General features: G+C 48.1%; 1 protein-coding gene across 1 annotated transcript in view; it reads right to left on the bottom strand.

The window, feature by feature from the left end:
- KSR1 (kinase suppressor of ras 1) overlaps positions 1-11954 on the bottom strand; it is a 117270-nt gene extending 105316 nt beyond the window's left edge. Inside the window, exon 1 of the mRNA XM_084651137.1 lies at positions 11812-11954. The gene's annotated coding sequence lies outside the window, so the exon portion shown is untranslated. The remainder of the gene's footprint in view (positions 1-11811) is intronic.
- Between the last annotated feature and the right edge of the window lie 717 nt (positions 11955-12671).

Here is a 12671-nt window from a genome sequence, read left to right as displayed (position 1 = left end):
CGAACAATTTCTTAACTATTCAGAGCCAGACTGTGTTTTGGACTAGAGGCATACACAAGGGTGCAAGGTTTCCTAGACCTTGTATTCTGGCCCAGAAGTACGTGGGCCACTTGCTTGCCTTCCCCTGTCCTGGAACAGGTGTAGCCTGGACTCCTTTATTTGCTGTTAGGACAGGCCAGCAGTACATTTTACTCGCTGGCAGTGAGAATCAAGCAGGAAGGAACTGTGCCCCAGGGGATGTCTGAGTCATACCACCTCTGGGGGGCATGGCTTATTCACAGACTTGGAAGGATTCATTTTTTTTTAATCAGTAAAAGTCAGTAAATGTTGAGGTCACCAACCCACACCCAAAGGGACAAGACCATGTATTTCCATCATTAATAATCAAAGTAAGACAAATGCTGCTTGAGCAATGATTAGAGTTTGAGTTAAGGGTGTTTATTTTATATATTTTGACATGTGATGTTGACGATTTGCATTTACCACAACTGCAAAAATTGGGGGGGGGGGGGACACAAAACAAAACACCACCACAAAAAACAAAAAAAAGTTTAAAAATAAACATTGCTCTTATCTGTGGCAATGACAAAAAAATAAACATCAAATTCTGCCAAGCCTACTTGTACAATCACTCTTTGCCCAGGGCGGTGCTGAACGGCACTTACATATTTCGCCCCATGGAAAGGGCAAGAAGTGACCAAATGCAATTTAATTATTTTTATTTTTTTTTAATTCCCTCTTTGGACTAAATAAGCACAAAACTTTTCAACTTGAAGAGGAGGGCTTGGGGTTTATTTTAAGAAGTTAATCATCTGAAAATATACAGTTTATGCTGAAAGTGTCTTTTCAACCTTAACATCACACTATTACAAGATACTTTATGTTCTATTTATGAACAAAAGTCAATGAAGTGATAAGTCTGCATGCTTGCATGGCTGACTCATATCTGTAAATCTATACTGTTAGTATGCAGTGTGAACTTTTTAATTGCCCTTATAAGCTACCTTTGAACTTGACTGACTATCAGACCAAAACCAGCTCAGTTACACCTGTCAAAGCAATAGGTTTGGAGGAATGAAGCAGAGGACAGAATTGGACACTAGTGTAAATCAGAAGTTTGGGGGGGGGGGGAGAGACTGGAACAAGCTCTGATCAGAATCACTACTAGCCACTAAAGAATTTGGAAAAAAGAAAAGGAGTACTTGTGGCACCTTAGAGACTAACCAATTTATTTGAGCATGAGCTTTCGTGAGCTACAGCTCACTTCATCAGATGCATGCCGTGGAAACTGCAGCAGACTTTATATATACACAGAGAATATGAAAAAATACCTCCTCCCACCCCATTGTCCAGCTGGTAATAGCTTATCTAAAGTGATCATCAGGTGGGCCATTTCCAGCACAAATCCAGGTTTTCTCACCCTCCACCCCCCCACACAAATTCACTCTCCTGCTGGTGATAGCCCATCCAAAGTGACAACTCTTTACACAATGTGCATGATAATAAAGTTGGGCCATTTCCTGCACAAATCCAGGTTCTCTCACCCCCCTCCCAAAAACCACACACACAAACTCACTATCCTGCTGGTAATAGCTCATCCAAAGTGACCATTCTCCCTACAATGTGCATAATTAAGGTGGGCCATTTCCAGCACAAATCCAGGTTCTCACATCCCCCTCACCCCCATACACACACAAACTCACTCTCCTGCTGGTAATAGCTCATCCAAACTGACCACTCTCCAAGTTTAAATTCAAGTTAAACCAGAACATCGGGGGGGGGGGGGGGGAAACAAGAGGAAACAGGCTACCTTGCATAATTACTTAGCCACTCCCAGTCTCTATTTAAGCCTAAATTAATAGTATCCAATTTGCAAATGAATTCCAATTCAGCAGTTTCTCGCTGGAGTCTGGATTTGAAGTTTTTTTGTTTTAAGATAGCGACCTTCATGTCTGTGATTGCGTGACCAGAGAGATTGAAGTGTTCTCCGACTGGTTTATGAATGTTATAATTCTTGACATCTGATTTGTGTCCATTTATTCTTTTACGTAGAGACTGTCCAGTTTGACCAATGTACATGGCAGAGGGGCATTGCTGGCACATGATGGCATATATCACATTGGTGGATGTGCAGGTATACGAGCCTCTGATAGTGTGGCTGATGTTATTAGGCCTTGTGATGGTGTCCCCTGAATAGATATGTGGGCACAATTGGCAACAGGCTTTGTTGCAAGGATAAGTTCCTGGGTTAGTGGTTCTGTTGTGTGGTATGTGATTGTTGGTGAGTATTTGCTTCAGGTTGCGGGGCTGTCTGTAGGCAAGGACTGGCCTGTCTCCCAAGATTTGTGAGAGTGTTGGGTCATCCTTTAGGATAGGCTGTAGATCCTTAATAATGCGTTGGAGGGGTTTTAGTTGGGGGCTGAAGGTGACGGCTAGTGGCGTTCTGTTATTTTCTTTGTTAGGCCTGTCCTGTAGTAGGTAACTTCTGGGAACTCTTCTGCGTCTATCAATCTGTTTCTTTACTTCTGCAGGTGGGTATTGTAGTTGTAAGAAAGCTTGATAGAGATCTTGTAGGTGTTTGTCTCTGTCTGAGGGGTTGGAGCAAATGTGGTTGTATCGCAGAGCTTGGCTGTAGACGATGGATCGTGTGGTGTGGTCAGGGTGAAAGCTGGAGGCATGCAGGTAGGAATAACGGTCAGTAGGTTTCCGGTATAGGGTGGTGTCTATGTGACCATTGTTTATTAGCATTGTAGTGTCCAGGAAGTGGATCTCTTGTGTGGACTGGACCAGGCTGAGGTTGGTGGTGGGATGGAAATTGTTGAAATCATGGTGGAATTCCTCAAGGGCTTCTTTTCCATGGGTCCAGATGATGAAGATGTCATCAATATAGCGCAAGTAGATTAGGGGCTTTAGGGGACGAGAGCTGAGGAAGCGTTGTTCTAAATCAGCCATAAAAATGTTGGCATACTGTGGGGCCATGCGGGTACCCATAGCAGTGCCGCTGATCTGAAGGTATACATTGTCCCCAAATGTGAAATAGTTATGGGTAAGGACAAAGTCACAAAGTTCAGCCACCAGGTTAGCCGTGACATTATCGGGGATAGTGTTCCTGACGGCTTGTAGTCCATCTTTGTGTGGAATGTTGGTGTAGAGGGCTTCTACATCCATAGTGGCCAGGATGGTGTTATCAGGAAGATCACCGATGGATTGAAGTTTCCTTAGGAAGTCAGTGGTGTCTCGAAGGTAGCTGGGAGTGCTGGTAGCATAGGGCCTGAGGAGGGAGTCTACATAGCCAGACAATCCTGCTGTCAGGGTGCCAATGCCTGAGATGATGGGGCGCCCAGGATTTCCAGGTTTATGGATCTTGGATAGCAGATAGAATATCCCAGGTCGGGGTTCCAGGGGTGTGTCTGTGCGGATTTGATCTTGTGCTTTTTCAGGAAGTTTCTTGAGCAAATGCTGTAGTTGCTTTTGGTAACTCTCAGTGGGATCATAGGGTAATGGCTTGTAGAAACTCGTGTTGGAGAGCTGCCGAGCAGCCTCTTGTTCATATTCCGACCTATTCATGATGACAACAGCACCTCCTTTGTCAGCCTTTTTGATTATGATGTCAGAGTTGTTTGAGGCTGTGGATGGCATTGTGTTCTGCATGGCTGAGGTTATGGGGCAAGTGATGCTGCTTTTCCACAATTTCAGCCCGTGCACGTCGGCGGAAGCAGTCTATGTAGAAGTCCAGTCTGCTGTTTCGACCTTCAGGAGGAGTCCACCTAGAATCCCTCTTTCTGTAGTGTTGGTAGGGAGGTCTCTGTGGATTAGTATGTTGTTCAGAGGTATTTTGGAAATATTCCTTGAGTCGGAGACGTCGAAAATAGGATTCTAGGTCACCACAGAACTGTATCATGTTCGTGGGGGTGGAGGGGCAGAAGGAAAGGCCCCGAGATAGAACAGCTGCTTCTGCTGGCTACAGAACAATGCATGTGCAAACAAAGGGCTCAACTTTAGGCTCTGCTGAAGCTCCTTTAGGGAGGCTAAGCCAACACCTAGGTGGCTTAACTTCACCCACAGTGGGACTTACTGGGATAGAGGGAATGATTTGTGCTCCAGCTATTCTATGCTGAGACAGCCACTAATGGATTGCCGTATAAGTTACCCTGGGGAGCCTCTGTATGTCTTCATTACAGAGTCAGCCCAGGATATAGCTCAGATGTTGGCCCTAACTCCCCACCCATCCACACAGAAAAACCTCTAATCCAGGCTTGAGAGCGGTTTAAACCCAGGCATTGCTGAGAAAGGGTGTAGGCTTGAACTTGGATTTCACTTCAGCCCAAACTGGCCCCCATCCTACTCTGAAGGCTAATCAAGCCTGGGTGCTGTTAATCCGATCCCACAATTCCATCTGGGCTGTTCTTGCTTGTCTGGCCAATAAGAAGGCGTTAATGTCAGAAGACAGGATACTGGGCTAGATGGACCTTTGGTTTGACCCAGCATGGCCGCTCTTATGTTCCCCCTTCTTCAGCACTGTGTGTCAATCCCAACTTTGCCTACCCCATCACCACACCATTTGTACAGAACTCCTTCTCCTGTGCTGACAGTTGGCCAGAGCCTGACCCCAGCCTTTCAGTAAAACTGTTCTGGGATAGCTGCAAGGCTCCTCATTTTTGGATTTTACAAAAAAGTTTCCCAGGTTTACAAAAGTGACACTTTCTTTCTGGCCAATTTTCACACAATTTTTGATCACTCAGGTACATGAAAATACTGATTACATTAAGTAAAGCCAATGTTACATTAGGAAGATTTGTTTATGGCAACAAACAATTAGTCTAAGTGTAAATGTGAGGCTGTCTGTAGAAAGGCAATGTAGTGGGGCAGACAGACACACTCAGATCAGGTGAACCGATGTGTTGTAATAGAAGCAAAGGAAGAACAGGCCTATACATTTATAGTCGCAGGTAATTTTCCTCAGCCAGACGCTTTAAACAGATCCACTCTTCCAAAGGCTTTTGGGGGGTTCTAAATGGCTATTTGACCATATGAAACTAACTAAAAATCCAAAAACTGGCACCCCCAATTTCTGAGGAGGGGATTACAAAAATAAAGGTACCGTTTGGGCTCAAAGGTGTATGGCACTCGTGTCCGAAAGGGAAACGAAGCAAGGGAAGCAAGAGACCCTCTTACATAAGGCCTGATGTGAAAGGAAGTCGCTTTGAGTGAGCAGGCATCATTAACACATGGCTGCAGTTTGGGATGAAAAATTCACTGCTCCTGTTAGTTCAGGTTTACAAACAATACAGCCTCACCTTTAGTTTATTTACGCTAAAGGCCTGGCTTCCAGTTTGCAAGTTCAAACTCCTAGCACAATTCCTTCCTGCCCCCCCCCCCCCCGAAAGCTTAGCTCTCAGAGCGTTCCTTTCTGGTTAGAGACCAATGGCAGACAGATAAGTCTTTTTTGGTTAATTGTCAAACGTGTCAATATAAATTCACCCCCAGCCTGAATGAGACACTATGGCAGATTCTCTGAGCAGATCATTTACAGCTGTAAAGGTACTTTGGAGGGATCAGACAGAAATCAGCACTGGGTTCTGGGTGGCTCCTCCACTGGGTGCTTAGCTGAAGGCACAGCCCCAGGGAGGACTTGGGCAAGGTGCCTTTAAGCCACCTCTGTGCCCTCTTGATGCCAGGCTGCCCCAGGAACCAAGAGAGCCCCCAATGTAACTTAGGCAGCCTAGGGAGCTGCTCTAAGTTACAGCAACCTGTCCCCACTGTTCCCATGGTAAGCAGAGCAAACCAGGATGGCCTAGTGGTATGCACCATGGGGCCATGGCCCCACCCCACTCCTGCCTCAGCTCCACCCCTAACATGCCCCCAAGAGGGGGGGTGAGAAGGGAGAGAATCAACCAAGGGCCTAGAGCACAATACAGTGACCTTGAGTGAGGGGCAGAAGCCTTCCCTATATATTCAACTTGAGAATGAGGTGGGAGGGGTTACACACCAGGGGCCCGATTCATCACGCTCTGAAGCGCCTTTACACCAGCTAGGCAGAGAGGTGAAGACAGTGATTGCCACATTGGATCAGACCTGCAGTCCATATAGCCCACTACATGGTCTCCCCCAAAAGCGACAACCAGAAGCTTCAGAGTAAGGTCAAGAACACTCCAGTGTGCAAACGTAGGACAATCTGCCACCAGCACCAGGTCACTAATATATTGGCTTAAGCCCTGAGGTTTAAGGAGACTTGGCCTCAGATTGGCAGGAAATCTAAGGCAGAACCAAGATCAGAACCCACCACAGGCTGGGGAGTCCAGAGGTCAGTCTTCCTTCCTTCTGTATTCTAGGGACCAGAGACTTCTACCACATTTGTAATCACAGACGGCAAAACTTCAGAAGAATTGTGCAGGAGACTAGGCTGGGGACAGACAAAAGAGGCTTTAACAACTGGGACATTCAAAAGTCAGGCTCCATCTACACAAAGAGACAGAACAGTGCTTTCATCTGATTGTATAAGTGTACTTTTAGCCCTGTGGGTCCCAGGATATTTGAGACATAAGGTGGGTGATGTAATATCTTTTACTGGACCAACTTCTGTTGGTGAAAGAGAAATTGATCCAATAAAAGATATTAGGTCACCCAACTTGTCTCTCTCATTTTATTGGGAGACAACAATACTCTAACCCAAACCTATGGCAGTTTATTAATTTATCTCCCATGTAGACTACAAAAATAAACATATCAGGGTGGGAATGGGAGTGAGGCATGCACCAGGGCACAGGTTAAAGGAAAGCCCGTTCAAGCATTCTTTGGGTACAATGTACAGTAATAAAAACACAAGGCTCAGTGGCACCAGACAATCCACTCTAACAGGCAAACTAAACAGTGCATAATCTATGCTATGGGGAACCCCCTTACTCTTCATCCAAAGGGCCTTGCCACACTGTCAGCAGAAAGTTTTGCAGCTAGCTCATTTGCTAAAGGGTTTGCACTCACATGCTCTCTGCAAGCAGTTCCCACGGATCTAAAATTCATCTTCTGCACTACACAAAACTCTGTTTCCAAGAGCTGCTCTGTGCTCTTGGCTTCCCGACAAATCCCGAAATAAAAAAAAAAGCAGCATGGTAAAAACATTGCTAATCTGGGTGTTCTTTATAGCCATCAGGCCCGATGCTACCCATGAAATGCTGCAGTAGTCAGAGCAGAGTGCTCATCTCTAAAGGCAGAGGCCTTAATTCAGTGGTCCATTCCTACTCAGGAAAGCACTTAAGGGTATATTTTACTTTAGCTGTGTGCTTAAGCTCTGTCCAGTGGGACTTAAGCACATGCCTCAGTGCTTTGCTGCATGGGTTTGTGCTCTTTACATATTATATAGTTCAGCTGTTCAGTTAGAACAGAAATATGTGCAAGCAAGAGAGCAGTTGCCAAAAGTAACCACACAGCCAGCGACAAGCTCTGAAAACATACTGGAAACATTTAGATACATTTTCTCAAATTTTAGAACATTTTTTCCACCCAGGTTGCTACTGTTCACCCTGAAAATGCTTACAGAACGCTGCTCCAGATCTTCTTTCTATCCGGGAGCATGGGAGCGCACATACCTGAGGGGCTCCTGATGGCCAACAGACAGCTGGGAGAAAGTTTAAGCGGTACTACGTACCTCTGACAGAATAAGGCGTGAACACTGAAGGGGGTTGGACCAGAGCACAATCACAAAGATAGAACACTGAAACTAAGCTAGCACTTGTCAGTATAACTTATGTCGCTCAGAGGGGTGCGCTGTTCACACACACTGAACGACATAAGTTCCACCAACATAGCACTGTCCACACCGGTACTTCTGTCGGTGTGAGATGCTCTCCTGCAGACACAGCTACCGCCGCTAATTAGAGGTGGTTTAATTAGGCTGATGAAGAGCTCTCTCTCCCCTCAGCATAGAGCGGCTACACGAGCAGTCTCCCAGCAGCATCGGTGCCGCTGTAAGCTCATAGTGTCGGCATAGCCAACACAGGACACTTGGGAAACGCACACACACAGGAAGGCAGCAAACAAACTTCACATTCCCCACCTCCGACCCCTGCCTCTTGCTCCCAAGAGGGACAGCTTTGCCTTCAATATACTGGGCCAAATCCTGCCCTCAACTTACACAAGTGCAACCAAGTGATTAGGTCTCAGAAAGTGAGCCCCTTCTTCTGCAAAAGCCACCATTTTATAACCAAAATCGTGTCCTCCCTTCCCCACGGCACCCCTCTCCGATCCCAGTCCGTTTGTTGTATCCACCTGTTGAGTTTCCATCACATACTCTGAGCTTGGCTATAGGGGAAAATTTTCCAGTGACACTGGTGTAGTAAGACCCAGTGTGACTACCCACACTGGTACTCTTCCAGAATAAGAGTGACCACATGGAAGCTTACACTGGTAGGGCTATGTTCGTTTAAATTCACACCCAATCTTCTTCCAAGGCAACTTTCCCCACGTAGACAAGTTCCATGGAGCCAGGGCTGTCTTTTCATTACATACGTGAACAGCACCTAGTACGTTGGGGTCTCCATTAGGGCTAGTTAAATAATTCTGTCAAAACTGTTTTGACGGAAGATTGGGGGGGGGGGGGGTTTAAATGGAAAAAAAGTCTGCTTTCTCTGGAAAAGTCTGAGTTTCCATCAATAGCTTTTCAGCCAAAAACTTCATATTTCCAGCCAAACAATGCTCAGTTTATTGACAAAAAGTCAAATGTATTCCAAGCAGCTCTAGGCACTACTACTGAAATTCAAATTATTAATAACAGTCATCTCCAAAACCACTACGTGACTTGCCCAAGACCCCACACGTACAGCAAGCCAAACTTTCCAGAGTCCAGGCCCTGATTTCTAGTCAAGTTTATGGACTATGCTGAATCCCCTTCACCTACTAGTCAACACACAACATGATTGGTTTTATTATCTCTGAAAGTAAAATAATAAACAAAAAGCCACTACCTCCGACACCCAGAGCTTGATTCTCTGTTGCCTGCATATTTACAAAGTACCAAGTGGGTATGAAAGGCCACCAGATCAGAACTGCAGTATTTTTGCTCCTCCTTTACACTGGGTCAGCAGGTGGGAGAAGGGGTGGATGACTGTACAAAGTGCAGAGGAACCTGGAGTATCAGTCCTCATGTCTCTCTTTGGCTAGGAGCGCTGCAGAGGTACTGTGCTTACACTGAATAGCACATCAGTTTCTCACACCCCCAAGCAATGAGAAAATACAGCCTTATTACCAAAGTACACATTTCACTATCATACATGACTACTGGAAACATCTGTTTGGTTATTTAGTGGGTAAAATATTTAAAGTGACATTCAGACATGTATATGGGGTAGTTGTCACACACACAAAGGGAGAGAAAACAAAAGCAAAACTTGTTAGGACCAGAAAGTGGTTTTCACCTGTCAAGGTCAGGAGGCCAAGTCACCATCTCCCTACAAACTGAAGTTTCTTTAGGACTCTTCCTAGATTATCTGTTTCTTGGTACTGTGCCTATCATTTTCAAAGCACACTGATTAGCAGATCTTTGCATGTTCTGAGCACAAGAGTACACCCACCAAAATCTAGGCAATGCTGATACATGAGGAGGAGTGTTGGTTTTCTCTTCTTTTGAAGACCTTGTTTGGGGGGAGGCAAAAGAGAGAGAATGGACAGATTGCCCTAATGAGCGGTCCCCTATTGTTCTACTCATTCTATTAAGTACCTCACTTCTTCATGGATACTTGTTTTTAAAAGCACGTCTAACACATAACTGGCCTCATACAGATGTTCCTAGAGGTTCCAGACGTGTGGGAGCACTCACACCTTTGTTTCTACCACATCAGCAGCAGCGCCCACTGGAGTGCATTAATATAATACTTTATTCTAAGCACAAACAAAAGCCTGAGTTCACATGGAGAAAAAAAAAAAAAAGTATGTTTTGCTTCTCCTGGATATGACAACACCAAAACATCGAACAAGGCAAAAAATGCAGTTTCAGCATTAAAAAGAGACAAAAAAAACACCAGCATTCGAAAGCTATGGCAAGATCCAGCATTAAGTTCCTGTTATGGGAATACGTCACACGTTTGGGAGCAAGAAGAATTTAATACAACCTGTCTAAACAACATAACTATCTTCTAAACTGGTTGGTGTTATCTGCGAGTTATCCAGGAGAGAAATAAGCAGGATCAGTGAAAAGGAGCCAGTAATAGAAAGATAGGCTTGAAAATGCAGAGCAGGAAATGGAGAGTCACAAAAAGCGAGTGTCAGGGGAAGATAGCAAGAGGGAGATTTGTGTATCTCCAAGCCTCAGAACTGACTGGTGGGAGGTCCCAGCCACCAACAGACTTTCTAAATCATGCTCACATCATTCCCATTTCCATCCCCAGGCCACAGCAGCTTCTACTTCCACAGTGATGTTCGGAGCCCATGTTTACTACCCACCAGCTTCAGAAAGTGGTTTTAGAAGAACAAAACAAAGCAAAACAGGCAGGTTTCCCCAAACTCTCCAAGCAAACCCTGCAAACTAAAGCAGCAAGCCTGGGATCCTAGTAACTAGACCTTCCCAAAGGGGAGTCCTTCTCCCACATGCAGCTCTCCAGTTTATTATTAAACTTTATTATCCAATGACTTCCTTCAGCTCTCATTTAACCACAGACTGAGTTATCCAGGGAGTGCCTTTTGATGGGAGACCACAGCTGTTATAATACAAGATAAGGAAGTGCAGAAGAGGATGTTGAGAGATAAGGGCATCCTTGCACCCACCATAAGGAGCCCCCCAGTTTGCATGGCTAGGAAGGGGAAGATTCACACACACACACACACACAGAGGTGTTATAGGACTGGGGAAATGCATAGGTGCTGGGAGAGGACACTGAGTCCCCTCTATTGTCACATGGATTGTGCAGGACTAAACGGATCAGTGCAGGGGTGACTCTAGCTGAGCCCCCAGTTGTGTGGGTGCCCTGATGTATAGCCATGCTCTCTGTACTTCCAAGGTCCTAGCAGCTGGTAAAGCAGGGAGGTGAGGGGGGGGAAAGAGAGCAGGAAAAGGAAACCCCTCTAGTTGTTTCAAGGGTAGTATGGGGTGGAATGGGGGGGGGAGAGAAATGCCTTACAGTTGTTGTCAGGGGGGGCCCTCTATTGTTACAGGACTGGGGCAAGTCCTCGCCAACTGTTTGCAGGGTAGTGAACTGGACGGGGGGGGGGGAGATGGAGGGGAGGGACTGGCCTAAGGGCCCACCAGCTGTTGCTCTCAGAGACAGGGCCCTCAGGAGCTGTCGGGGGGGAGTCCCTGTCAGGGGCTGCAGGGCTAGTAGGGCCCCCCCCCCCAGCTGTTGCTCTAAGGGACAAGACCCCCAGGTGTTGTTGGGGCAGTCCCTGCCAGGGGCTGCAGGGCTAGTAGGTGCCCCCCCCCCCAGCTGTTGCTCTAAGGGACCAGACCCCCCAGGTGCTGTCAGGGGCAGTCCCTGTCAGGGGCTGCAGGGCTAGTAGGTGCCCCCCCAGCTGTTGCTCTAAGGGACCAGACCCCCCAGGTGCTGTCAGGGGCAGTCCCCGTCAAGGGATGCAGGGCTAGTAGGTGCCCCCCCCAGCTGTTGCTCTAAGGGACCAGACACCCCCAGGTGCTGTCGGGGGGGGGAGGGGGAGTCCCCATCAGGGGCTGCAGGGCTAGGAAGGAGGGGTTGACCCTCAGGGCCCCCCCCCAGCTGCTCTAGGGCTGGCGGGCGGGGAGGAGCGAGTCCCCTGCAGCGGCGGCCCGGGAGGGCGGGGGGCACCCGGCGGCTGCCGCCCGAGGGGGGGGGGGGGGTCCGGGCTCGGTACCTCCAGGGTCCGGATCTCCTGCTGGGTGAGGTCGTTGGAGGCGGCGCACTTGGTGCGGAGGCCGCGCAGGCTGGACAGCGAGATGTCGATGAGGCTCTGCAGCTGCCCGCACTGCTGCAAGGCGGCCCGCGGGCCGGCCGGGGCTCCCGCCGCGCCCGCCCCCGCCCGCGCCGGCCCGGCCGCAGCGCTAGCCATGCCTCGGCATCGGGGGGGGGGCGGGCCGCCCGGGGAGGAGACCGGGGCGAGGAGGCTTCCCGGCCGGGGCTGGGTCCGCCCCCGCCGGCGCGGGACCGGGCGCGCAGAGCCGGACAAGGGCTGCGGCGGCGGCGCCACGGGGAGCTCGCCGGCTCCTGCTCGCCTTCCCCTCGCTCGTAGCCTTTTCATAGCCGCTGGGGGCCAGGGTCAGGCCGACGGGGACGCCGGGACTTGTAGTTTTTCCTGCTGCCGCCCTGGCTGCTAAGGGGTAACACTGCGGGGGGGGGGGGTTGCACTTTAAATTCCCCCCCCTACACGGGGGGGGGCAAGGAAAGCGGATAAACACACACCCAGGGATGGAGCTAGTGGACTCTGTTACCCTCCCCCCCGAAGATCAAGATTGGAAGGGACCTCAGGAGATCATCAAGTCCAACCCCCTGCTCAAAGCAGGGTCAAGCCCTAAATGGCCCCCTCAAGGATTGAACTCGCAACCCTGGGTTTAGCAGGCCAATGCCCAAACCACTGAGCTATCCCTGTTATCTTTCCCAAATGTTCCATAAATCAATCAGTTACATGTTTTATGTAACATAAATGTTTACTTAGTAAAGAATAAGAGCAGGCCTAGTATTTGAAGTGGGCATTAATGTAAACATCTTTTAGCCAAT

Source organism: Lepidochelys olivacea (genome assembly GCF_965140295.1).
Source record: "Lepidochelys olivacea isolate rLepOli2 genome assembly, chromosome: 17".
NCBI lineage: Eukaryota > Metazoa > Chordata > Testudines > Cheloniidae > Lepidochelys > Lepidochelys olivacea.
Note: the sequence above shows the minus strand (reverse complement) of the source record. Positions and strands in the feature narration are given on the sequence as shown.